We start from the raw sequence: 24,639 nt of genomic DNA on the forward strand, positions 1-24,639 counted from the left end.
CGCAGTCGGCTCGAGCCCGAGAGAACTGGCTTCCGCCGGCCCGGCCCGTGGTGGCCGCGCCCGCAACCCCGGGGCCGCGACCGTTCCGCCCTTCCCTTCACAACGAAACCCGGGGGGCGGGGATCCTGTGCCCATGCTGCTGCACAACCCCGCCGTCCCGCGGCCTCGCAGGTGGGCTCGGGGCTCCTGCTCCACGTGGCGAGGCCCGGTGACCCCGGAGCCCCCCCGCCGCTGACAATGGCGACGTGGGGACCCGAGTCGTCCCAAGAGCCCGGAACGGAAGGCTCAGAGCCTGACCGCGGCGCCGCGAAGCTTCCTCTGGCTCCCACGGCGGCGCCGGGAGGGGCGGCTTCTCCCTGAGTCACGTGGGGTGTGGGAGGGAAGAGCCTGCGCCCCTCCCCGGGTCACGCGGTCGGCAGCGGGCACAGCCGCGCCCCTTCCGTGGGTCCCCTGCGGGGGAGGGCCTGCGCTTGTGGGGTTTGTGGTGGCCAATTAGCCATCATAGAGCGTAACGCCCAGTGCTCATCCCGTCGAGTGCCCCCTCAGGGCCCGTCACCCAGTCACCCCCACCCCCGCCCTCCTCCCCTTCCACCTCCCCTAGCTCGTTTCCCGGAGTTAGGAGTCTCATGTTCTGTCTCCCTTTCTGACGTTTCCCACACGTTTCTTCTCCCTTCCCTCATATTCCCTTTCACTATTATTTATATTCCCCAGATGAATGAGAACATACACTGTCTGTCCTCCTCCGACTGACTTACTTCACTCAGCATAATACCCTCCAGTTCCATCCACGTTGAAGCAAACGGTGGGTATTTGTCGTTTCTAATGGCTGAGGAATATTCCATTGTATACGTAGACCACAGCTCTTGACCGGAGGCTCCTTCCACAGTTTGGCTATTGTGGACATTGCTGCTAGAAACATCGGGGTGCAGGTGTCCCGGCGTTTCATTGCATCTGAATCTTTGGGGTAAATCCCCAGCAGTGCCATTGCTGGGTCGTAGGGCAGGTCTATTTTTACCTCTTTGAGGAACCTCCACACAGTTTTCCAGAGTGGCTGCACCAGTTCCCATTCCCACCAACGGTGTAAGAGGGTTCCCCTTTCTCCACATCCTCTCCAACATTTGTGGTTTCCTGCCTTGTTAATTTTCCCCATTCTCACTGGTGTGAGGTGGTATCTCATTGTGGTTTGGATTTGTATCTCCCTGATGGCCAGTGATGCGGAGCATTTCCTCATGTGCGTGTTGGCCATGTCTATGTCTTCCTCTGCGAGATTTCTCTTCATGTCTTTTGCCCATTTCATGATCACATTGTTTCTCTGTTGTTGAATTTATTTTTTTTAAAGATTTTATTTATTTATTCATAGAGACACAGAGAGAGGAAGAGAGAGGCAGAGACACAGGCAGAGGGAGAGGGAGAGAAGCAGACTCCATGCAGGGAGCCTGACGTGGGTCTCGATCCTGGGTCTCTAGGATCACACCCTGGGCTGCAAGTGGCGCTAAACCGCTAAGCCTCCAGGGTTGCCCGCTGTTGAGTTTAATAAGTTCCTTATAGATCTAGGATACTAGCCCTTTATCTGATACGTCATTTGCAAATATCTTCTCCCACTCCGCAGGTTGTCTTTTAGTTCTGTTGTTTCTTTTGCCTGCAGAAGCTTCTTATCTTGATGAAGTCCCAATAGTTCATTTTTGCTTTTGTTTCTTTTGCCTTCGTGGACGTATCTTGCAAGAAGTTACTGTGGCCGAGTTCAAAAAGGGTGTTGCCTGTGTTCTCCTCTAGGATTTTGATGGAATCTTGTCTCACATTTAGATCTTTCATCCATTTTGAGTTTATCTTTGTGTATGGTGCAAGGGAGTGGTCTAGTTTCATTCTTCTGCATGTGGATGTCCACTTTTCCCAGCACCATTTATTGAAGAGACTTTTTTCCAGTGGATAGTCTTTCCTCCTTTGTCGAATATTAGTTGACCATTAAGTGCAGGGTCCACTTCTGGGTTCTCTATTCTGGTCCATTGATCTTTGTATCTGTTTTTGTGCCAGGACCACACTGTCTTGATGACCACAGGTTTGTAGTACAACCTGAAATCTGGCATTGTGTTGCCCCCAGCTCTGGTTTTCTTTTTTAATATTCCCCTGGCTATTCAGAGTCTTTTCTGATTCCACACAAATCTTAAAATAATTTGTTCCAACTCTGTGAAGAAAGTCCATGGTATTTTGAATGGGATTGCATTAAACGTGTGCTTCTTAGGTAGCCAGAGCCGGAGCGTGGGAAGTGGACCAGGGCCTGCTCCCTGAAGTCCTCTCGGGCGGCCGGATGGGGCCTGATGGCATCACACTGGTCACCTGGGCAGGACTGTGGGCAGGGCCTGGGATCACTTGTCTGCTCACCCCCGTGTTGCGGGTGGCCAGCGTGCTGGGCAGGAGGGAGGAGCACCAGCATGGGCCTGAAAACCTTGAGGACTGAGATCGGGCCGTGGACTGGGCGCCCAGACTCTGGGACCGGCTCGTAGCCAGCCTGGTGTGACGAGGAGACGGAGGAGGGGGTGACCCTGGAGGACCCCAGAGGCAGCTAGACCCTGGGAGGGTCCCTCTGGGAATTGGGCAGAAAGAGCTTCTGAACCCGAGGGAGGGATCCTTGCACGCAGAAGTCCCAGCACTTGGTGTAAGGATTAGGGGCTGCAAGGCAGCCCTGCCCCAGTGATCAGCTTGACGACCCCCCCCACCCTTTACCTTGGGTTTTGGTGCACCAAAAGGGTCCCCAGAGGTCTGCAGAGGCATGCTCTGAACCGTGTTTTGTGGAGAGAGCAGGTTCTCAACCTTCTCTCCTAATGGCATCAGGTAGCTGATGAAGTAACTACTTCTTAATGGAAGTCTCTCCTGTGCCAGGCACCCTGACAAGGGCTTTATGTACTACCTTTTGTCCTCCTAAGAATCTTGCTGGAGGGTTCTGCACACACCCTTCATTTTCTGTCTGACCCATATAGTTTTCTCCTTCTGGAACATTCTTTTTAATTTAATAGTCTTCATAAGGATATCCTTGTATATTTTTCATTCCAAGACCCTGATCCCATTCCCAAGATCCCGTTCATGTATCTTCCTAGAATAAAAACATTTTGTACGTAGTGCCTCTGCTAGATTCACTGATGAATGTGCACAGAGTAAGACTGTGTGATAGTTGATTTCATGTGTCAGTTTGACTCCTCCAAAGGATGCTCAGATTCAATGTAACTTCTAGGTGTGTCTGTGAAGGTGTCTCTAAGTTAAATTAGCATTTGAACCAGTGCACTCATTAAAGGCCGTGGCCCTCGCCAAGGTGGGTGGGCATCTTCCTGTCCAGGAGGGCCTGAATAGAACAGACACGGGGAGGAAGGGGACTTTGTCCCTTTCTGCTTCCTGCCTGTCTCCTGAGCAAGGACATTTGCCTTCTCCTGTCCTTGGACTGGGATTTACACTATGGGCTCCCCTGGTTCTTTGAACTCCCCTGAGCCTTTGGACTCAGACTGAATTACCCCACTGTGTTACACACACACACAAACACACACACACACGGTCTACGACTCGAAGACACACATCCTGGGACTTCTCAATCTCCATACCTGATTGAGGTGATTTCTCATAATAGATCTCTTCCTTTGTATATGTCCCATTGGTTCTGTTTCTCTGAAGAACCTTGATTAATAGGGACGTAAGTCTCTATCTGAGCATCCGGACAGCCTCCAGCTGCACAACCTGCATAGTTTTGTGGGCAGCATGGACACAGAGAGCAGGCCTCAGGCCTTCTAGAAGTGCTTGGTGATGGGGTCAAACTCAGGTGAGGCAGGGATGGGACACACAGAACTTCTGCAGGTGCAGGGACTGGCCAAGGAGAGGGCGCAGGACCCCGGGGATTATTGCTTTCCCTGGGGAGACTATTGTGAAGAGGAGAGAGATTAGGAAGGCTGAGGCCAAGCCCCGGGGGGGACCTGATGGGGGCAAAGGCTTCTCTACCTCTTCCCCCACCTGTCCTGGGCCCCACATGGGGGGGTCCCCAAGTCCCTATTGGTGTTTCTTTCTCAGAAGCTGTGAGTCACTGCTGCTCCAGTCTAGGAGGGAAGAGGACTGGGTTTGGTGGGAGGGAGTGGCAGGAGCATGGAAGGGGACAGAGTATCCTCCTTACCCCAGGGCCCCAGCATTTTCTCTGCACAAAGCAGGGGTTTTCACCACCCTGAGGATATATTGTCTCTACTGGTTCACCAGACATGTAAATCTGAACAAGAACCATGTTACTGTGCAGTTCGGCTCCCTTAGGAGGACGTTGAGGTTCCCCTACCTCAGGGACCCCACCTTGCAGGCCGGCCTCCTGGGCACTGGCCCGTGAGCTCGCAGCAGGTGCATCCTCCCCAGACACTTCCCTGGGGCCAAGGAAAGAGCCACAGAGGCTGCCATGGGACCGTTCCCCAACCGCCAACTCAAGAAAGTTCAGGATGGTGGCAGCCAGGAAGCAGGCATGCAACGGCCCCGCCCCTGGGAGGGCACAGGAAGGTGCTGGCCCAGCCCCGAGAAGGCCCCAGAACCAGCGCAAAGCTAACAGCCCAGCACGTCCACACCATGTCCTGGATCCCTGTCCTGCTGGCACTTCTGGCACACTGCATAGGTGAGAACACCCCGGAGTTCACTACCCCGGCCCCATCCCCGGCCTTCCTCTGCATGCCCCCCACCATGCCCATATGTTTCTGTGTCCCCAGGTGGTGGCTCCCAGCCGGTGCTGAACCAGCCACCATCCATGTCCTCATCCCTCGGAACCACAATCCACCTGCCTTGCACCTTGAGCAGGGACCACGATGTCAGCGTTTACAACATCTTCTGGTACCAGCAGAAGCCCGGCCAGCCTCCCAGATTCTTGCTGAGATATTTCTCCCACTTGGACAACCACCAGGTTCTTTGAAAGAATTAACAAGATAGATAAACCATTAGCCAGCCTTATTAAAAAGAAGAGAGAGAAGACTCAAATTAATAAAATCATGAATGAGAAAGGAGAGATCACTACCAACACCAAGGAAATACAAACGATTTTAAAAACATATTATGAACAGCTATATGCCAATAAATTAGGCAATCTAGAAGAAATGGACGCATTCCTGGAAAGCCACAAACTACCAAAACTGGAACAGGAAGAAATAGAAAACCTGAACAGGCCAATAACCAGGGAGGAAATTGAAGCAGTCATCAGAAACCTCCCAAGACACAAGAGTCCAGGGCCAGATGGCTTCCCAGGGGAATTTTATCAAACGTTTAAAGAAGAAACCATACCTATTCTCCTAAAGCTGTTTGGAAAGATAGAAAGAGATGGAGTACTTCCAAATTCGTTCTATGAGGCCAGCATCACCTTAATTCCAAAACCAGACAAAGACCCCACCAAAAAGGAGAATTACAGACCAATATCCCTGATGAACATGGATGCAAAAATTCTCAACAAGATACTGGCCAATAGGATCCAACAGTACATTAAGAAAATTATTCACCATGACCAAGTAGGATTTTTCCCTGGGACACAAGGCTGGTTCAACACCCGTAAAACAATCAATGTGATTCATCATATCAGCAAGAGAAAAACCAAGAACCATATGATCCTCTCATTGGATGCAGAGAAAGCATTTGACAAAATACAGCATCCATTCCTGATCAAAACTCTTCAGAGTGTAGGGATGGAGGGAACATTCCTTGACATCTTAAAAGCCATCTATGAAAAGCCCACAGCAAATATCATTCTCAATGGGGAAGCACTGGGAGCCTTTCCCCTAAGATCAGGAACAAGACAGGGATGTCCACTCTCACCACTGCTGTTCAACATAGTACTGGAAGTCCTAGCCTCAGCAATCAGACAACAAAAAGACATTAAAGGCATTCAAATTGGCAAAGAAGAAGTCAAACTCTCCCTCTTCGCCGATGACATGATACTCTACATAGAAAACCCAAAAGTCTCCACCCCAAGATTGCTAGAACTCATACAGCAATTCGGTAGCGTGGCAGGATACAAAATCAATGCCCAGAAATCAGTGGCATTTCTATACACTAACAATGAGACTGAAGAAAGAGAAATTAAGGAGTCAATCCCATTTACAATTGCACCCAAAAGCATAAGATACCTAGGAATAAACCTAACCAAAGATGTAAAGGATCTATACCCTCAAAACTATAGAACACTTCTGAAAGAAATTGAGGAAGACACAAAGAGATGGAAAAACATTCCATGCTCATGGATTGGCAGAATTAATATTGTGAAAATGTCAATGTTACCCAGGGCAATATACACGTTTAATGCAATCCCTATCAAAATACCATGGACTTTCTTCAGAGAGTTAGAACAAATTATTTTAAGATTTGTGTGGAATCAGAAAAGACCCCGAATAGCCAGGGGAATTTTAAAAAAGAAAACCATATCTGGGGGCATCACAATGCCGGATTTCAGGTTGTACTACAAAGCTGTGGTCATCAAGACAGTGTGGTACTGGCACAAAAACAGACACATAGATCAGTGGAACAGAATAGAGAATCCAGAAGTGGACCCTGAACTTTATGGGCAACTAATATTCGATACAGGAGGAACGACTATCCATTGGAAGAAAGACAGTCTCTTCAATAAATGGTGCTGGGAAAATTGGACATCCACATGCAGAAGAATGAAACTAGACCACTCTCTTTCACCATACACAAAGATAAACTCAAAATGGATGAAAGATCTAAATGTGAGACAAGATTCCATCCAAATCCTAGAGAAGAACACAGGCAACACCCTTTTTGAACTCGGCCACAGTAACTTCTTGCAAGATACATCCACGAAGGCAAAAGAAACAAAAGCAAAAATGAACTATTGGGACTTCATCAAGATAAGAAGCTTTTGCACAGCAAAGGATACAGTCAACAAAACTCAAAGACAACCTACAGAATGGGAGAAGATATTTGCAAATGACGTATCAGATAAAGGGCTAGTTTCCAAGATCTATAAAGAACTTATTAAACTCAACACCAAAGAAACAAACAATCCAATCATGAAATGGGCAAAAGACATGAACAGAAATCTCACAGAGGAAGACATAGACATGGCCAACATGCATATGAGAAAATGTTCTGCATCACTTGCCATCAGGGAAATACAAATCAAAACTACAATGAGATACCACCTCACACCAGTGAGAATGGGAAAAATTAACAAGGCAGGAAACAACAAATGTTGGAGAGGATGCGGAGAAAAGGGAACCCTCTTACACTGTTGGTGGGAATGTGAACTGGTGCAGCCACTCTGGAAAACTGTGTGGAGGTTCCTCAAACAGTTAAAAATATACCTGCCCTACGACCCAGCAATTGCACTGTTGGGGATTTACCCCAAAGATACAAATGCAATGAAACGCCGGGACACCTGCACCCCGATGTTTATAGCAGCAATGGCCACGATAGCCAAACTGTGGAAGGAGCCTCGGTGTCCAACAAAAGATGAATGGATAAAGAAGATGTGGTTTATGTATACAATGGAATATTACTCAGCTATTAGAAATGACAAATACCCACCATTTGCTTCAACGTGGATGGAACTGGAGGGTATTATGCTGAGTGAAGTAAGTCAGTCGGAGAAGGACAAACATTATATGTTCTCATTCATTTGGGGAATATAAATAATAGTGAAAGGGAATATAAGGGAAGGGAGAAGAAATGTGTGGGAAATATCAGAAAGGGAGACAGAACGTAAAGACTGCTAACTCTGGGAAACGAGCTAGGGGTGGTAGAAGGGGAGGAGGGCGGGGGGTGGGAGTGAATGGGTGACGGGCACTGGGGGTTATTCTGTATGTTAGTAAATTGAACACCAATAAAAAATAAATTAAAAAAAAAAGAAAATCCCCTACAGATCCAGGCTTTAAAGTTAATTTGTATAGAGTTTTGCAAAGAATTCCCATAATTATTTTGTGTTCGTCTGTCATTAATGCCCCTTCCTTGTTCACATGTCTCTTCATTCATTCCTCTTTCAGCTTTCCTGTAACTTATTCTCTTCTCCATTTTGTCACGTTGACATTAGTTCACCGGGTCAGTCGCTGACCTTGCTGGGTGACTCAGAGCCTGGGAGTCTGCTCCTTTCCTCACCCCTGGTCAGAGGACTGATGATAAAGAGTTTTCCCCATCCCCAACCAGCCAATCTTTTCTCTCTTGCCTATAAGAGCTCCCCATGGATATCATAACACCAAATGGGTGACTTTCTAAACAAAAGGGAGTCTGTTGTGGTACTTACATTGTTCATATTAAAAGCATTGGCTCCAGCGAGATTAATTTCTGGAGTATCTGGCATGAGGTGGACTGAAGTTTTATCCTTGTCCCAAAATTCTCTGTGCTTTGGCTGTGGAAGAAAACACAATAACAACATTACTTTGCAATTTGTAATTCTTCTAGTTCAGTGCACTACTTTCAACTTTTCTGATCTTAAATTTTTTCATATTAAGGAAAAACATCTAAAAGTTTTCCACGTTACTCAAATTTAATATGAAATTAATATTAATATATTTTTGTTTAAAACTTATAAACAACAATAAAACAATCCTACTAACATTACATATTAAAACCTAAAATCATCAATGGTATCATTTTACAAATAGATTACTGGGTTAATTATCAGTCACTTACAAGCATGACTTAATTTTAACATAGATGGGGAAAAGTGACTTTCAATACTAATATTCTCAGCATTCAACTTAGCAAGGACATCTTTTGGTGTGTCAACAATACGTGTCTACCTGAGGCTCTCTATAGGTGTCCGATAGACACTGTCTAGTAGGATCTTCTGAGCATTTTTGACTCTCAACTCTTCAGGAGACCCTGCAAGTCAGCCTTATAGATGGCCTGGGAAAGAAAACAAAGTTAGATAGAAGCGTTTTTTTTCTTTAATTATGATAAGAAAGCAGTTTCATGGTATATTTTACCTCCCACAAACTAATTAAAATTGAGCATTGGCCCGACAAACACAATTCATCATGTGTAGAGCAGGTTGCATTAGAGCCCAGCAACGTTCTAGTCTGCTTTTTCTGTGGCGGGGCACCTATGCACTCATAAAGAAGAATGATGCAGAAGGAGCTCTCTCTCTATGGGATGCATGGAAGGTTTTCAATAATATTTAAGTAACCTCATACTAGCTCGGGTGGACTTTTATTTTTTTTTTTTTTCGGGTGGACTTTTAAAGCAATAATAACAGGCTTTCCAGTAAGTTTTCTATACAGCAGGCAGAACGATCTTTATAAAATTCACAATTCAAATCTGACACCACAACATTCCTCTCATCACATGGCTTCCCATTGGCCTTAGGAAAAAGATCAAATTCTTTACATGGACTAGAAGGTGAGGATAATCTAGCACCATCTTATATGCTTCCCTTTGACCTACGGATTCTGTCCACACTGGTTTTTTGGTTTGTGATTCGTACACAGCCCTCTCCTTTTGCATATATTGGTCATTCTGTAGGAATCCCTGTGTCTTCCTCACAGAACCAGCTCCTGTCCTCCCTTGCAATCCCTATTAATGTAGTATTTCCTTAGATAATCTTTCCCCACCTCACTTTTTCATAGCACCATTGATCATTATTTCTCATCCATCAGATTTTTTATTGATATTCTCTAGTTAATATCTGTTTATTTGCTAGCAATGTAAATTCCCTAAAGTCTGAAACTTTGTCTTGGTTCTTCCTCTTCCTTCACCATTGGATCTTCAGTGCTTAGCACAATACCTGGCACATGGTGTATTTTAAAGGGATAATTAAGAATCCAATCCTATTGTGGTAAACAGTAACAAGGTTGTTCAAAAAATTGAGTATAGAAATACTGTATGCTCCAGTAATTCCACTACTGGGTATTTACCCAAAGAAAATGAAAACTCTAATTCAAAATCATACATGCAACCTAAATGTTTACTGTAGCATTATTGACAATAGCCAAGGTATGGAAGCAATCAAGAGATGGATGGATAACGAAGATATGGTTTATGTATACACACACACGCACGCATGCATGAAATATTACTCAGGATACAAAAAAGGATGAGATCTTGCCATTTGTGACAACACAGATGGACCTAGAGGATATTCTGTTAAGTGAAATAAGTCAAACTGAGAAAGACAAATACCACATGATTTCACTTATATTTGGAATCTAAACAACAAAAACAAATGAATAAAAACAAGCAAACAAAAAAAAAGAAGAAACAGATCAATAGATATAGAAAAACACTGACAATTATAAAGAGGGAAGGGGTAGGGGGTTGGGCAAAGTGGGTGAAAGGGAGTGGGGCATACAGGCTTCCAGTTATGGAATGAATAAGTCATTGCGAAGAAAGGTACAGCATGGGGAATATAGTCAACGGAGTTGAAATAGGATTGTATGGTCACAGATAGTAGCTACTCTTCTGGTTGAATCACTATGCTTTACTCGTGAAACTAATGTGCCATTAGGTGTAAACTGTAATTTTAAAACAAAGAATTCAATCCCTGGTTCCACAATTTCGATCACAGTTGGCTTTTCATTTTCCCTAGATATCTCTTCCTTTTGAATTAGGATTTACATTTTCTTGGTCATTTGTTTCTTTTTTTCACTTTCCTGTAATATTTTTTAAATAATAAATTTATTTTTTATTGGTGTTCAATTTGCCAACATACAGAATAACACCCAGTGCTCATCCCGTCAAGTGCCCACCTCAGTGCCCGTCACCCATTTACCCCCAGCCCCTGCCCTCATCCCCTTCCACCACCCCTAGTTCATTTCCTAAAGTTAGTAGTCTTCGTGTTCTGTCTCCCATTCTGATATTTCCTACCCATTTCTTCTCCCTTCCCTTCTATTCCCTTTCACTATAATTTATATTCCCCAAATGAATGAGACCACATAATGTTTGTCCTTCTCTGATTGACTTATTTCACTCAGCATAATACCCTCCAGTGCCATCCAATTGAAGCAAATGGTGGGTACTTGTCGTTTCTAATGCCTAAGTAATATTCCATTGTATACATAAACCACATCTTCTTTATCCATTCATCTTTCGATGGACACTGAGGCTCCTTCCACAGTTTGACTATTGTGGACATCGATGCTAGAAACATCAGGGTGTGGGTGTCCTGGCGTTTCATTGCACCTGTATCTTTGGGGTCAATCCCCAGCAGTGCAACTGCTGGGTCGTAGGGCAGATCTATTTTTCACTCTTTGAGGAGCCTCCACACAGTTTTCCAGAGTGGCTGCACCAGTTCACATTCCCACCAACAGTGAAGGAGGGTTCCCCTTTTTCCATATCATCTCCCACATTCATTGTTTCCTGCCTTGTTAATTTTCCCCTTACTCACGAGTGGGAGGTGGTATCTCATTATGGTTTCTATTTGTATTTCCCTGATGGCAAGTTATGTGGAGCATTTTCTCATGTACTGGTTGGCCATGTCTGTGTCTTCCTCTGTGAGATTTCTGTTCCTGTGTTTTGCCCATTTCATGATTGGATTGTTTGTTTCTTTGCTGTTGAGTTTAAGAAGTTCTTTATAGATCTTGGAAACTAGCCCTTTATCTGATATGTCATTTGCAAATATCTTCTCCCATTCTGTAGGTCGTCTTTGAGTTTTGTGGACTGTATCCTTTGCTGTGCAAAAGCTTCTTATCTTGATGAAGTCCCAATAGTTCATTTTTGCTTTTGTTTCTTTTGCCTTCGTGGATGTATCTTGCTAGAAGTTACTGTAGCCGAGTTAAAAAAGGGTGTTGCTTCTGTTCTCCTCTAGGATTGTGATGGAATCTTGTCTCACATTTAGATCTTTCATCCGTTTTGAGTTTATCTTTGTGTATGGTGCAAGAGAGTGGTCTAGTTTCATTCTTCTGCATGTGGATGTCCAATTTTCCCAGCACCATTTATTGAAGAGACTGTCTTTCTTCCAATGGATAGTCTTTCCTCCTTTGTCGAATATTAGTTGACCATAAAGACATTAAAGGCATTCAAATTGGCAAAGAAGAAGTCATACTCTCCCTCTTTGCTGATGACATGATTTCATGCCGATGACATGATAAAAAAATGATATTTTAGTAACTAGTTAATAGCATACAAATAACAAGCTAGAAAGATATATGAGGAGTGAATTGTGGAGTAAAATTTCTATCTTAGTGAAGAACATTTTATATTTTAGCGTGTAAAGTATGATGGATATCCAAAATTCAAAAGAAGGGATTCTCAAAAAGGATTACATACAGATTTTGAAGTTTCCCTTTCTCATTCTTTAGAAACTTGATTCATATGCATTCCTTTGTATACTAATGTTATTCAGGTTAATGCAGAGTTTACATTTCTCTAAAAACTGGCCTAAATCTACCACTTGGCAACTCATGTCAAGGATGGGTATGGGTACACTTTTCTATAACAAATGTATTCATTAGGAGAAAGCATTCCTTGAAGCTCTGGGAACCAAGTTTAAATAATTAAAAGAACCCGTGATTTCCAGTAGAATGGGCAAAAAATATGAATAAATCTAAAAATATTTCAGGTAAACTAATGAAACACCACAGTGTGGAGACTACTACATTAAGGGAAACTAGTGAGTTTGGAGCATGCTGCTAACCTTTGAAATTAATTTTAAGGAAGTATCCCTGTCATTCTTCAATTGAGAGGCCATGGCAATTTTCATGTTTAGGAAACACACAGCACACGTTCAAGAATCTACGAAAAATTCTGGTAGCACCACCAAGAGTAAAAAATAAAACTTTCTAAATAAGCCTAGCTGTAAGGTAGACATTCAGTAAACTTGGTAAAATGCTAAAGGGAAGTGCTTATTAGGGAGAGTTGCGTTTTCCCAAGGCCTAGGAGGAATGACCAGGCAAAGCTGTGGAAGGCTTTCTCCCCAGAGAACAGCTCACGACTCAGGCACCTCGGCTGGTCCTCTCTGCACAAGCAACAACTTACATCACTCTGCAGGTAGTGGGCTTTCCCGGCTTGGATCACATTGTTCTGGTCAGGAAAGCAAGACCAGTCAGTGGTGCAGATACTGGCGATAATCCACATCACTTGCTAAGGCCTGGCCTTCTTTGGCAGCTTTGATGGACACCATGTCCACTGGGATGGAGATCTTGGCCTTGTGGTTATTGTAGGCCTTTTTGTACAGCCTGCCATTCTGCATTTTTTTTTAATTTTTTATTTATTTATGATAGTCACACACAGAGAGAGAGAGGCAGAGACACAGGCAGAGGGAGGAGCAGGCTCCATGCACTGGGAGCCTGATGTGGGATTCGATCCCAGGTCTCCAGGATCGCGCCCTGGGCCAAAGACAGGCACCAAACCGCTGCGCCACCCAGGGATCCCCCATTCTGCATTTTTAACACAGTTGCTGCCCAAGCCAGCTTAGGGTCTTCCTTGGTATTGCGACATCCAATATAATGGCCTTTCTGTTTCTCGTAAGCGGTTTTCCATAGATACTGGTATACGTGAACAAAAAAGAAGAGTCATGTTTCTCAATTCACTTTTTCTAAACAGTCTGCTCCAAGTATGTCCACCTCCCTTACATTAGCCTTTTTTGGGCACTGTTTTTCATGAAGTCCATACTCTAAGATTTAGGATTCCTAACCCATTGGTTTGTCTTCTATGTCTACATGCATGAACACATTATGAGCATTTCTAAGGCAAGAAGTGTTCTTCTGGATTATCCCCAATACAGGCTTATCTAGTGTTTCCCAACCTTGAGTCACTGTCTACTACCTTCACCTTCTGCCACAATCAAGTAGCACCGTACTTCATACTTTAAATTTAATAAACAAAAAAATCTAGTCAATAAACTGAAGTATAAACTTTGAAATAGTTGTATTCTAAAATTTATAATCTCATTTAAATGGAAAAATATATTTCTAGCACATATTAACATATAACTTTTAAAAAAGGCTTGTCCATCCACTGGACAAGAACATCCTGTATGTTTAAAATTCTCACAGGAGAAACTTTATGTATGCTGCACTTCAAGAAACAACAGAACTTTTTGTATTCATTGAATTTTTATAAGTGCTTGTAAATTACATGATTTTGAGATGACAGTGAAAAGAAAATAAAAACCTGCACTTAAACATAAGAACAACAGAACCAAGCCCGATGCAGAAGGGGCACCAAACTGTTGTACAAGTTATTCTTGGTTTTGCGATTTCAAAGCAAGACACTAATCACGATGATCTCCTTTCTACTTAAGTGTATTAATGGGGAATTAAGCTAAAGATCAGAAAAATATTCACTCCCATATGACATCTATTAGCATTGGTTAAGGCTGGGAAAAAAGGAGCTCTCACATCACTGGCGATCTCCCTGGAAGCCCTGGCGTGCTGAATTGGGATGGCATCTTCCCGCAGGTCATAACCCTTCATCTTGACATCTTCTCAAGCTTGGTTACAATGTTTCTGCAAATGGAGATTGCAATGCCACAGTTAATCTGAAGAGGGAGCCACTGAGTCAGCCTTACTGATGTGTAAGAAAACCTGTTAATAAGTCACATGGAAAATTAGTCTCCTGTTAAGACTTATAAAAGAGGCTGGTTTCATACTGAAATTAAGTTCTAGTAGGTTTTTTAAATGAAATTTAGTAAAGTTCATTCTTTTCAAGAAAGAAATTAGGAGACAGTAAATCAAGTAAAAAATGAGAAAAATAGATAGCGTTTGGCTTTAAAAGGAAAACTCAGTGATGGGCCACTGAAAAGAGAACCAAGTAATACTATACTTGCATATATGTATGTTTTTCTGTGGTGTTTTTGGTGAAAGCAGTGCATGTTTCCTTCCAACAAAGATAAGGACACACATCTCTATTTATAAACACAACGTGCATATGCATATGCGTGCCCGTGTACGTGGGTGCTCACACGTGGCACTTCTCATTAGTTTAAATACTAGAAATCAAAGGAATGGTAGGGAAATGCCTTTTGCTAAATTTCCTCTGGAACATATCAACTTAAGTTTCAGTTAGGCAGAAAATATTGTGTAACGCAAGTGAGCGTGTAGCTCCTTACATCACTGATCTGTACGGCATTGATCTTGGACTGCAGCATCCCTGGGGTGTCCGCTGGCACATTCACATTCGCCTTCTCTCTCTCCCAGGCATCACGACACAATGGCTGCTAAAAACGAAAAACGAGAGATGGTTGATAAGTAAATAGGCCAATTACCGCACGAATAAAATTATAGGGACAGTTAACGGTTCTCTTTGGATGTTCTCAGATATGAATGATATAAATCTAGATCACATTTTGTTTTCATTGTGTGAATTTTCTGGGTTTTTTTTTTTTTTTTTGGTTGTTGTTGTTGTTGTTAAGTACTCTCCACAGCCAGCATGGAGCCCAACATGGGGCTTGAACTCACGACCTTAAGATCAAGACCCGAGCTGAGATCAAAAATCGAATGCTCAACTGACTGAACCACCCAGGCACCCCTTCATTTCTGTTTTTATTTAAAAGGTGCCAATAATGACTCCAACAAGAAGAATACATTGATGTGTGATAGAATATAACTGGAAAATGAATCCGAAATACAGTAGTAAAATGATCCTTTTTCATCAAGTCACATGTAATCATCTGGCAGGAAAACCTACATTGCAGGTAACTATGATAATCCACATCACTAATCAAATCCTGGCTTTCTTAGCCCAAATAACTATCATGGTATCGAATATTGAGGCCATCCCTGGACTTTTCAATTTCCCTCATGATTGAAAAGCAATAAAAGGTGGCAGTTCTGTGATCATGGTATTACCTGGGAGACTTGCATTACAAGCAAGACCTCAAAATGTATTCAAGAATGGGTATCCGAGTCTGCAGGATATAAAGATGCCGACCGCATCTATGTCAAAGTGTCATCTAGGTAACTGAACTGTAGATACCATTAACTTATTGACTACGAAAGTGTATCTGGATACATGAATGTTCAAGGTTCTAATCCTGGTAGTAGCAACTTAAATGTCACACAATTCTTATGGAGACTTCTTCAACACGTCCGAACACATCATCAACCCCACTCACCTCACTGATCTGTATAGCACCGATCTTTGCCTGGATGACTTCAGGGGTATCAACAATGCTGGTGAATTTGAAGTCCTCCGGCTTTATACAACCTCTCATTCAAGAGGTTCTTGAATGGGCATTCTTCACTCTCATCACTTCCACAGAACCCTCTGGCCACCATCCTATACCCTTCAAACGTTCCAGGTCTGATCTGTACATGTTCCGTATGAAGGAAAGGACCACAGAGTTCAAAGGAGTCAAGTCTGCTCACTGTATCACCATGATGCCAGCAGGCCACACACTACCTCTATTTAAACTAGCTGGGTGGCCAGTCCCATGGAATGGAAGGATCAACAGTAAATATTAATATTTGGTGTTACATCTCTGACACACATCTCTGGGAGAAGTTCACATAATCCTACAGGAATTGGAGCAGGGCTGACAAGTGACCCATGTGGAATGACAGCAATGGCACATTGTTTTGTTTTTATACAAGGTTGACCATCTGCGCTCACCACTTGAAATCTGCCTTTTTTGCACTACTGAGAATCACATCTGTAAGAACTTGAGAGAATAAGGTCTTCAGAGGCATATATAACGAGGAAAAATATATACTTCTACCTGTATACACCACTCTATCTATAAATGTATGTACCAGATAAACTTAAAATCCAACATTTCCTTACGTTTATATTTGTTTCTGAAATTTAGATATTTCATCATGCAACCGTAATGGGTTAAAAACAAAACAGTTGGAAGGAATAGGTATCATGATGACACTAAACGCGTGTCTTTCAATAGTAACTCTGAACGTGAATGGGCTTAATGACCCCATCAAAAGGCACAGGGTTTCAGACTGGATGAAAAATCAGGACCCATCTATTTTCTGTCTACAAGAGACCCATTTTAGACAGAAGGACACCTACAGCCTGAAAATAAAAGGTTGGAGAACCATTTACCATTCGAATGGTCCTCAAAAGAAAGCAGGGGTAGCCATCCTTATGTCAGATAAACTGAAATTTATCCTGAAGACTGTAGTGAGAGATGAAGAGGGACACTATATCATACTTAACGGATCTATCCAAGAAGAGGACTTAACAATCATCAACATATATGCCCCGAATGTGGGAGCTGCCAAGTATATCAATCAATTAATAACCAAAGTTAAGACAAACTTAGATAATCATACACTTATACTTGGTGACTTCAGTATAGTGCTTTGTACACTCGATAGGTCTTCTAAAAACAACATCTTCAAAGAAACGAGAGCTTTAAATGATACACTGGACCAGATGGATTTCACAGATATCTACAGAACTTTATGTCCAAACGCAACTGAATACACATTCTTCTCAAGTGCACATGGAACTTTCTCCAGAATAGACCACATACTGGGTCACAAATCAGGTCTGAACCGATACCAAAAGATTGGGATCGTCCCCTGCGTATCTCAGACCATAATGCCTTGAAATTAGAACTAAATCACAACAAGAAGTTTGGAAGGATTTCAAACACGTGGAGGTTAAGGACCATCCTGCTACAAGATGAAAGGATCCACCAGGAAATTAAGGAAGAATTAAAAGAATTCATGGAAACTAATGAGAATGAAGATAAAACTATTCAAAATCTTTGGGATATAGCAAAAGCAATCCTGAGGGCGAGACACATCGCAATACAAGTAGCCCAAAAACTGGAAAGAGCTCAAATACAAAAGTTAACCTTACACCTAAGGACCTAGAGAAGAAAGAGCAAATAGATCCTACACCCAGCAGAAGACGAGAGTTAACAAAGATACGAACAGAACTCAAGGAAATCGAGACCAGAAGACCTGTGGAACAGATCAACAAAACCAGGAGTTGGTTCTTTGAAAGAATTAGTAAGATAGATAAACCATTAGCCAACCTTATAAAAAAGAAGAGAGAGAGGACTCAAATTAATAAAATCGTGAATGAGAAAAGAGAAATCACTACCAACACCAAGGAAATACAAACAATTTTAAAAACATATTATGAGCACCATACGCCAATAAATTCGGCAATCTAGAAGAAACGGACGTGTTACTGGAAAGCCACAAACTACCAAAACTGGAAATGGAAGAAATAGGAAACCTGAACAGGCCAATAACCAGGGAGGAAATTGAAGCAGTCATCAAAAACCTCCCAAGACACAAAAGTCCAGGGCCAGATGGCTTCCCAGGGGAATTCTATCAAACGTTTAAAGAAGAAACCTTACCTATTCTACTAAACCTGTTTGGAAAGATAGAAAGAGATGGAGTACTTCCAAACTCGTTTGTTCTATGAGGCCAGCATCACCTTAATTCCAAAACCAGACAAAGAACCCACCAAACAGGAGAGTTGTAGACCAATATCCCTGATGAACATGGATGAAAAAATTCTCAACAAGATACTAGCCAATAGGATCCAACGGTACATTAAGAAGATTATTCAGCGTGACCAAGTGGGGTTTATCCCCGGGATGCAAGGCCGGTTCGACGCTCATAACACAATCAATGTGATTCATCATATCAGCAAGAGAAAAAACAAGAACCATATGATCTTTTCAATAAACGTAGAGAAAGCATTTGACAAAATACAGCATCCATTCTGATCAAAACTCTTCAGAGTGTAGGGAGAGAGGGAACTTTCCTCGACATCTTAAAAGCCATCTATGAAAAGCCCACAGCACATATCATTATCAATGGGGAAGCACTGGGAGCCTTTCCCCTAAGATCAGGAACAAGACAGGGATGTCCACTCTCACCACTGCTATTCAACATAGTCCTAGAAGTCCTAGCCTCAGCAATCAGACAACAAAAAGACAGAAAAGGCATTCAAATTGGCAAAGAAGAAGTCAAACTCTCCCTCTTCGCCGATGACATGATACTCTACATAGAAAACCCAAAAGTCTCCACCCCAAGATTGCTAGAACTCATACAGCAATTTGGCAGTGTGGCAGGATACACAATCAATGTCCAGAAATCAGTGGTATTTCTAGACACTAACAATGAGACTGAAGAAAGAGAAATTAAGGAGTCAATCCCCTTTACAATTGCTCCCAAAAGCATAAGTTACCTAGGAATAAACCTAACCAAAGAGGTAAAGGATCTATACCCTAAAAACTACAGACCACTCCTGAAGGAAATTGAGAAAGACAAAGGAGATGGAAAATTATTCCATGCTCATGGATAGGAAGAATTAATATTGTGAAAATGTCAATGTTACCCAGGGCCATTACCACGTTTCATGCAATCCCTATCAAAATACCATGGACTTTCTTCAGAGAGTTGGAACAAATTATTTTAAGATTTGTGTGGAATCAGAAGAGACCCCGAATACCTAGGGGAATTAAAAAAAAAAAAAAGAAAGCCAGGGCTGGGGCATCACAATGCCAGATTTCAGGTTGTACTACAAAGCTGTGGTCATGAAGACAGTGTGGTCCTGGCACAAAAACAGACACAGATCAATGGAACAGAATAGGGAATCCAGAAGTGGACCCTCAACTTTATGGTCAACTAATATTCGACAAAGGAGGAAAGACTATCCACTGGAAGTAAGATGGTCTCTTCAATAAATGGTGCTGGGAAAATTGGACATCCACATGCAGAAGAATGAAACTAGACCACTCTCTTGCACCATACACAAAGATAAACTCAAAACAGATGAAAGATCTAAATGTGAGACAAGATTCCATCACAATCCTACAGAACATGGGCAACACCCTTTTTTAACTCGACCACAGCGACTTCTTGCAAGATACATCCATGAAGGCAAGAGAAACAAAAGCAAAAGTGAACTATTGGGACTTCATCAAGGTAAGAAGCTTTTGCACAGCAAAGGATACAGTCCACAAAACTCAAAGACAACCTACAGAATGGGAGAAGATATTTGCAAATGACGTATCAGATAAAGGGCTAGTTTCCAAGATCTATAAAGAACTTCTTAAACTCAACAGCAAAGAAACAAACAATCCAATCATGAAATGGGCAAAACACAGGAACAGAAATCTCACAGAGGAAGACACAGACATGGCCAACCAGTACATGAGAAAATGCTCCACATAACTTGCCATCAGGGAAATACAAATCAAAACCACAATGAGATACCACCTCACATCAGTGAGAAAGGGGAAAATTGACAAGACAGGAAATCACGAATGTGGGAGAGTATATGGAGAAAGGGAACAATCCTGCACTATTGGTTCGAATGAGAACTGGTGCAGCCACTCTGGAAAACTGGGTGGAGGTTCCTCAAAGAGTTAAAAACATATCTGCCCTATGACCCAGCAATTGCACTGCTGGGGATTTACCCCAAAGATACAGATGCAGTGAAATTCCGGGAACCCTGCACCCCGATGATTATAGCAGCAATGTCCACAATACCAAACTGTGGAAGGAGCCTCGGTGTCCATCAAAAGATGAATGGATAAAGATGTGGTTTATGTATACAATGGAATATTTCTCAGCCATTAGAAACGGAAGTACCCAACATTTGCTTCGACGTGGATGGAACTGGATGGTGTTATGCTGAGTGAAGTAAGTCAGTCGGAGAAGGAGAAACATTATATGGTCTCATTCATTTGGGGAATATGAAAAATAGCGAAAGGGAATAAAGGGGAAAGGAGAAAAAAAAGTGGGAAATATCAGAAAGGGAGACAGAACATGAAAGACTCCTCACTCTGGGAAATGTGAACTAGGGGTTGTCGAAGAGGAGGATGGCGGGGGGTGGGTATGACTGGGTGACTGATGGGCACTGAGGTGGGCACTTGACGGGATGAGCACTGGGTGTTCCTCTGTATGTTGACAAATTGAACACCAATAAAAAATAAAATTATTATTAAACAAAAGGAAAAAAAAAACAATTGGGACTGAAATTTTCTACCTAATTACATAGAGTAAGAGAGATTTTCTTTGTCTTAAGAAAAAAGAATTGCCTCATAAGGAATCCTCCATAAAACAATGTTCCAAATGATTCTTTTACCATGAAATATACAGATTATGTAAGGTTCTATTAAAATCACCACTTAAATTATATCCCTAGGTAGTACACCGTGACACTATTCACAGAGACACACGTCTCCCCCAAGAGTCTGGTGACAAATACATGCACATCACTCTGCAGTTCGTAGGCCTTCTTAGCCTGCCAGATCACATCATTCTGTCCTGTCAAACATGTCCGCTGGTGCAGATAATTACAATGATCAATATCACTAACCAGGACCTAGCACTTCTTAGCCTGAACAAGTGACATCATGTCCAATGGTGTATTGGGAATTCTTTCAAACTTCTCATAAGCTTTCTTGTATTTTCTGTCACTCTGGATCTTGGCAGTGTGTATAGACCATACCAATTTGGGGTCATCTTGTAGGGTGCGGAAACCCACGTGGTGGCCCAGTTGCTTATGCTAACCTTCTTTGTACTTGTACTAAAGTGGTGAAAAATCAGATAAACAGATATATGAAAATAATGTAGTACGGTCTTTTGAACAAATGTTTTCCGAATATTGGCAGTCATTTTATATTTCAGTTCACTCTGAGCAAAATAGAGCTATTTTAGGTAGTTTGATAGAGAACGGGAATAAATCAGGAGGGCAATAGGATGGTGAATAAGAGTCATTACAAAAAATTATAGCTGATATTTACTGAGCAATGACTATATATGCCAGACACTATTATGAGTGCTTCATATGTATCAGGCTGATCCGTGTGAAACTGCTGTGTTTTTTAGCAAAAAATAGTTGAGTAGTAGCAACTACAGTCCCATTTAATCTTCCCAACATCTCTGTGAAGTGCATGCTATTATTATTACATTTTTCAGATGTGGAAAATAAGACACAGTGGGTGTAATCATGGGTCTCCAAAGGCCGCCTGAATGGTGGAACATTAATAAATTATCTGGTCCCCCAAGAGGACTAACAATACCTCAGTAGGAAAAAGTTATTTGTGTGGTTTGGGAGACAGGTAAAAATGGCGCATATTTCACAGGAATGGAAAGCAAGGTGATTGGTTTGAATTAGATGACAACAAAAGCCCTGGAACAAGAGTTTCCATCTTGTTCAGACTTGTCCTAAAAGTGTCTTAGGACTAGACTAAGGTAATATCTTTTCTATATTTGGATAACATAGAAAAGTTTGGACAAAAGGGAGGGAGAGACACCTGGGAATAAGGCAGATCCTATAGACTGGCTACTGTATTTAGAGACAAAAATGAGAAATAAGAGGGAAGAAACAGGTGGATACACAAGATAAAAAATAGAGAAGAGCCCAGATAAAGGGAACAGGATTGCTTAAAGATTTGGAGCTGAGGGTGGGAGGTAGGGAGCTTGGTAGGATAATTATTTTGACTAAGTTTTTAAATTACTATTAAATGAACTTCAAAAGGTTGCTGAGAGCATTATACATAAGCCTCCAGTATAAAATCTTATGTATAGAATGTGATTTCGGTCTTGTCTGATATGAAACTTTCAACTGTGATCTAGATTTATGGAGAATGTCATAAATATTTGGGGGATAAAATGACACTGGTCAATAATCAAATAGATTGTTTCCTGAATTTTTCCCAAGAATTCTGCATAGATTCTTCATGTTTTTTTTTTTCACTTCTACTTGGAAACAACCAAGAAGTTATACATATACCTCATCTATGCTAACCTTAATGTGCTTCATTCGGTTTTAATGTTTTTATTGTTTTGAAGATGTATCTGACAGGGAGAGAGAATGAGAGAGAGCATGAACACAGGCAGGAGGAGCAGCAGGCAGAGGGAGAGGGAGAAGCAGGCTCCTCATTGAGCACAAAACCTGACATGGGGCTTGATCCCAAGACCCTGAGATCATGACCTGAGCTGAAGGGAGATGCTTAACTGACTGAGCCACCCAGGTGTCCCCATTCTAATGTTTTTAAATAGAGAAAGTCTTTAGTTAGTGCAAAACAAAATAAAATTGTTTACATAGATTTTTTAACCCCCCTCGTCGATTGTTAAAAACACTACTGTGTTCGTTACAAGAAAAGCTAAACCACAAGGAAATAGAGGCCATACCTCACTGGAAATATCTCTGGAGTCTTTGGCTTGCTTGATTTCAATGGCATCTGCTTTGAAGTCATAGCCTTTCTGCTTGGTCTCATTCCAGTCTTTTTGGTAAAATTTCTGTTGAGGGAAAACTCAGGTTTGTTTACAAACATTGAAAATAAGTGAATACTCCAAGTACTCAAAATATGAATATGACAAAATGTGAATGAAGACAGGATAAGGAAAAACAGGGATTTCTGAGTTCCTCTGGTTGTTGGCTATTTCCTTAATGGAGTGCAGGATACTTCTGACTAAGATTTTAAAGCTAAACATCTAGACCTAGTAAATGTTTGAATGCTTGTCTTCATCACAATATGGTACACATCTGAAAATACCGCAACACGCAAAACATGGAAACTAAGAATCAACTGTGAAGCTAGAAAAGCTTCATCAAGGTCTCATGTAAGGTCCGGTAAGATATTTTTTTTCCTAATGTTGCCTTTTGACTTTTCAGAGGTCCCTGCTCAAGGGACATGACATAGATATGTTATCGTTTAGATATGATCTTAATAATTTAAAATCTTTTAACTTTCTGATGTGGAAAATAAGACACAAAGCTAATGGCTTTGTAATATCAAACAAGAATGCTCTGGATCAATCAAAAATTTATAAAGATAAAGGAGACTGTCACCTCATACTCCCTCAAGTAAGAGAAATTCAACTAGGTATTTCAATATTCTCTATTAATATATGATGAAACTGAGCTGTGAACATTGGATATCGAACAATGCTTTCAAGATTGAAAGGAAGACACCGATAGAATACAGATATCCCAACTCTTTGTAGTCCTGGGACCCAGCCATGTATTTAAACTAACATTTAAAAGGGAGAATTTCATTCATACTGCATTAGGAATAGAAAGCTAAAGAAAAAATGTTTAGCACCAAAAGCTGTACACATTTCTAAGATAGGTAATTTGTCCATTTCATTATACCACACTCCCAAAGCTGACATATATTATCCTATGAAGGTATTTTCAATTCGTATTTATGCCTCTTACATTGCTGATTTGCAGGGCATTTATAGGGGCCTGCAGCATGCCTGGCATGTCAGAAGGAATGGTGATGTTGGTTTTATCTTTATTCCATGCATCTTGATATAGTTTCTGTGGAGAGAAGGGAAATGTTATTTGAGTAGTGGATATAGACAATAAATTGGGCTTTCATTGTGATTTCACTGAAAACCCCACAACTTTGAATTTCATCCATGACAGTCCCCCTAGGCTATTCCTGGGGAGAGACATTTCGGCTGGGGAAAGACATCTTCATTGAGTGACAATAAATGGACGCCATATCTTTCCTTACAGAGGATGATTCTTACAGAAATCTGGTTCCTGCAGAAGGAAATGCCCTGAATATTAAATAGCCTCCACATGCAGCTCTCCATGAATCATGCTACAATCACAAAACCTCCCTGGTTCATTTAAGATGACTCACCACATAGATTAACATGCATGAGAATGTGAGTTTTAGTTAAAAAAAGAAAAAAACTTTCCTGAATTCAGAAAGAGTAGAGAATACTATTTATCATTCTACATGTCACCAATGAAATGGGTCTGCCAAGAGTGACCATGCCCTCTTGCTGGGAATCAAGGTGGTTT

The 24,639-nt window shown here is 41.9% G+C and overlaps 1 non-coding gene across 1 annotated transcript; it reads right to left on the reverse strand.

Annotated features, from left to right (window-relative positions):
* Positions 1-2,115: 2,115 nt before the first annotated feature.
* LOC119866245 lies at positions 2,116-23,766 on the reverse strand. Its single transcript, XR_005379492.1, has 6 exons — positions 23,010-23,766; positions 14,993-15,100; positions 14,283-14,390; positions 8,748-8,853; positions 8,249-8,353; positions 2,116-4,909 (listed from the first exon to the last, which is right to left on the reverse strand). It is a non-coding gene; the product is annotated as a nebulin-like (transcript).
* Between the last annotated feature and the right edge of the window lie 873 nt (positions 23,767-24,639).

This window comes from Canis lupus, chromosome 26 (genome assembly GCF_011100685.1).
Source record: "Canis lupus familiaris isolate Mischka breed German Shepherd chromosome 26, alternate assembly UU_Cfam_GSD_1.0, whole genome shotgun sequence".
In the NCBI taxonomy this organism is placed as follows: domain Eukaryota; kingdom Metazoa; phylum Chordata; class Mammalia; order Carnivora; family Canidae; genus Canis; species Canis lupus.